Source organism: Anneissia japonica, unplaced genomic scaffold (assembly GCF_011630105.1).
Source record: "Anneissia japonica isolate Jap-2015-1 unplaced genomic scaffold, ASM1163010v1 scaffold731_len135611_cov127, whole genome shotgun sequence".
Lineage (NCBI taxonomy): Eukaryota > Metazoa > Echinodermata > Crinoidea > Comatulida > Comatulidae > Anneissia > Anneissia japonica.
This window is the reverse complement of record NW_022718818.1, coordinates 83,543-87,460: the sequence shown is the minus strand read 5'-3', so window position 1 is coordinate 87,460 and position 3,918 is coordinate 83,543. Positions and strand designations below refer to the sequence as shown.

The following is a 3,918-nucleotide window of genomic DNA, read 5'->3' as shown; positions in this document are numbered from 1 at the left end:
CAGGGGACTTGAGATCGTAGGCCTGAGCTTTGGGAATTGAAGAGGCTGAGACAGGGTTCCCCTCCCAAATGAGATTTTTTAAGAATATCAACCTACGGATGGCCGGAAATGGCACTCTCAGACTGTGACAGACACGTGTTGGCTTGGTGTGGGCCTATTTTTATATTTTTTATGGTCTGACTGCCCAACGAGCTCCGTTCGACGTGGGTGGGTGGGGCTTGACCTATCAGGTGGGGGACTTAAGCCCCGCTGCCGCCACTGTTCTGGACATGCATCATTCAAAGTTCTAAACACATGATTTAACTTAATTTGTGCTACGCGGAGATGACAGTGTCATCGGTAAAAGAGTGCACACTGTGACTGAAGACAAAAGGGAAGGGGTTAAGTTGTCGCACAAGCCAGTTTTGAGTAAATGAGCTATATAATATGGGGGCTTAAAAAATTGCCTACAAATCCAAAATTGTTTTTCATTATAGATCAACAGTCTTATTATTCATGTCCATTAGGGCCAAAGTATTAGTTCTGGAAGTGGTCAACAAATCGTTTATTTAACGTTATATTGATTAGTTAATTCTATTAAACAATGTATGGACAAATAATTTTGAAAAGCAATTACTCAAAATCATTGAGAACGCTACCTCGGAGAATCCCAGACGTTATATAGATGACACTACTCTTCCACCTCCATAATCTATCTTCAGACATTTCCTTGGATATTTCAATTGGTCAAAAGTTTAGTTTATTTTAAGTGCAACATGAGGGACAAGTTTGTCAAATGACGGCGTAATCTAAGAACACGACTCCAATTCTTAGTGGTAGGTTTATTAAGAGCATTCCAGGCATGGGTAAGGTTGTTAAGTTGAATGTCACATGAGTGTGAAGGGGAAAAAACCATGTTGAGCATTAGATACAGGAAAATTCAGAAGTATATTATTAGAAATAACAAAATAAAAGATTTTTTTTTTTAATGAGGTTAAGGTAATAGGTCTGTAATTAGAAATAAGCGACCTATCTCCAGAATTGTAGGCAGGTGTTATGTGAGCGATCTTCCATGCATGGGAAAGAATCCCTTCATTCAAAGACAAGGTAAAAAGTTTGGGAAATGGGATGAGAAAAGAGATGGGAAATGAATTCAGAGGCAGATTTAAGAATTAGGGGTGAATGGAGTCAGCCTGCAGATTTATTAGGAGAGATATACCTTTTTAACAGATTCAATGCCAAAGTCAACATTACAGAGAGCGGGAATTGGAACATTGCAAGGAACAGGGTCAGTTAGGTGCTATGATCACTTCCGGTACCAAGGTTTCTATCTTCATCAATTGTATGCTGGCATAATTAATATTCGTAGAGCACATCATGTAATCAATTGTGCTTTTTTGTTAACCTCTGCACCACCGTGCCCTCACAAAATATAGTGCAATTTAAGGTTGTCATATTTGAATTATCTCTGAAGTTTAGTAGGCCTTTACCATTGTTGTTAGTATCAAGGCCACCATTACTTATTTCTTGACAAATGTGACCATTAAAATCCCCCCCCCCCGGTCGGGGAGAGCTGCCCCCTCTCCCGTTGGGAAGAAAAAGCACAATTGAAACCCCTAATTGTTAACATTTTCGGGGGCTTGCCCCCCCCCCCCACGGGGCCACTTTCGGAACATTTTAATCGAAGCTCGACCACGCTCACATTGCTTTCGTCGAGTAAATCTGACCCCTCGTGAGGATTGTGAGTGGTCACGCTGGTCGTCACTTATCTAAATCTTAAAATATGATACGATTTTCCCTACTTGGCGTTCGATGCCAAGTTAGAGCGTTCTATTTTGTCATGGTTAGAGCCAGATAAACAGCCAGCCAGCTTCATGGCCGTCGACGTCACCCGGTAGAAAGGCTTGTTTAATAACGTCTACTGTATTTTACGAACCTAGTACCAAGGGGTATTCGTAAAAAAAATTGACAAATTCGTAAACTACTATAATAGATATCAGGTGTCAGTTTTCACTACCCTAACCTACCTATCTTCAGCCATTGATATAGGCGACCAGCAGGTAGTACGAACCAACCGACACTGCAGCATCGTGGTCTACCGCAATAGTTAGTAGTAGGCCTAGGCTATTATATACTAGGCCTTGGCTAAATTTACCTTCCATAAAACCAAATTATTTTCGCTAGCATTCTCCCATTTAACAAAATATTATTTTATTTCTCATTAAAACGTCTGTATACTTTATGGACCTTTCTGTGGTGTTGCAGTTTTTAGATTGTGTTGTTTACATTCACTTCGCGAAAATCTAGCTTCGCGGTGTCAAATAAGTTGCCGACTATTATAGCAGAAATTGAAAAGATTGAATTGTCAATAAATAAATACAACAAATCTGATATTACTATTAATAAAAATATACATTATCCCTTTGAAAAACATACGCAATTGGACTTTTCGTTTATATACAATATGAATAGAAGTATAGGCATATATTTATATCGTAAGCATATATAAGGAGTTATTCTGTACCTTTTTTTATGTACAGAATAACTCCTTTGGAGTTAAAATAACTCTTTCAAAATAACAGTGTATATATAATCATGAAAGGAAGCATAAAGGACATAATAATACATCGTGTAGCATAGTTCTTAACGAATGTAGTCCTGTAAATAAATGAATAAAGAAATTGTGTAATAAAATGCCTCTGGCGGGACTCGAACCTGCGACCTCTCGCCGTTAAGGCGAGCGTCATAACCATTAGACCACGGAGGCTTCATGGTTGAACAGATTCAAATACCACCAGATACACCCTATTACACAATAATTACGACTAGAAACAAATAGTTTAGTGTCTAAAAACGATTATTGGCCCATGTTAAAGAACATACTTTACTTGATTCGTTCCAATCTGCTTACAAAAAGCACTTCATAGCACTGAAACAGCCTTACTTAGAGTAAGCAACGACATCCTACGTGCAATGGATGATGGCAAACTTACTGCTTTAGTTCCATTAGATTTAAGTGCAGCTTTCGACACTGTTTTGCTTCGTAGATTAAGTAAGCACATTGGAGTCAAAGGTCGTGCACTCGAATGGTTTCGATCTTATCTGACAAACAGACGTCATCATGTATGTATAGGGGACGCTTTCTCCCAGGAAAGTTCCTTCAATTTTTTTGTTCCTCAAGGATCTGTTCTTGGGCCACAATGGTTCACAATTTATACCCTACCTATTCAGGATATAATTTGCAAATATAACTTTTCCTACCATGTTTATGCTGACGATACTCATATTTACCTCCATGACGCAACTTAACCGCTCTCTAGAATCGCTCGCTTGCATTTCTGAGTTACGTGTTTGGATGAAGCAAAATTTTCCAAAATTGAATGATGACAAAACTGAATACATACTTCTTGGGTCACGCCAACAGTTGGAAAAACTTACACTGAGTAATTTAGCTTTTTGGGAAACCCTAATAGGCTCTGCTGCGCAGGTGAGAAATCTTGGTGTTACTATGGATGCTAATATGACAATGAGTAGACATATTTCAAATATCATTTCAACATCTTCATTCTATTTACGTAACATTAGAAGCATTAGGAAATACATTGACAATGCAGCTGCTGAACAACTTGTTCACTCATTTGTTACTTCACGCCATGGGTAACTCGCACTTGTATGGACTTCCACATAAACAAATCCAACGGCTTCAAATTCAAATTCAAATTCAAATTCAAATTCAAAATAAATTTATTCCAAATCTTTTCAAAGCATAGATAAACAGTACATATATATATAAATGGAATTGGAAAGGGCAACCACAAACAAGCAGAGCTTTACAATAGTGGCGCCCGAAAAAAAAGTAATTAAGATACTATTTCAAATTGACAAAGTAAGTCAAGGTATACATTTTAATTAAAGCACTTTCATATCATAGATCAAGAC

At 38.0% G+C, this 3,918-nt stretch overlaps 1 non-coding gene across 1 annotated transcript; it reads right to left on the bottom strand.

Moving 5' to 3' along the window:
* Positions 1–2,673: 2,673 nt before the first annotated feature.
* Trnal-uaa lies at positions 2,674–2,746 on the bottom strand. Its single transcript has one exon. It is a non-coding gene; the product is annotated as a tRNA-Leu (tRNA).
* Positions 2,747–3,918: the final 1,172 nt, after the last annotated feature.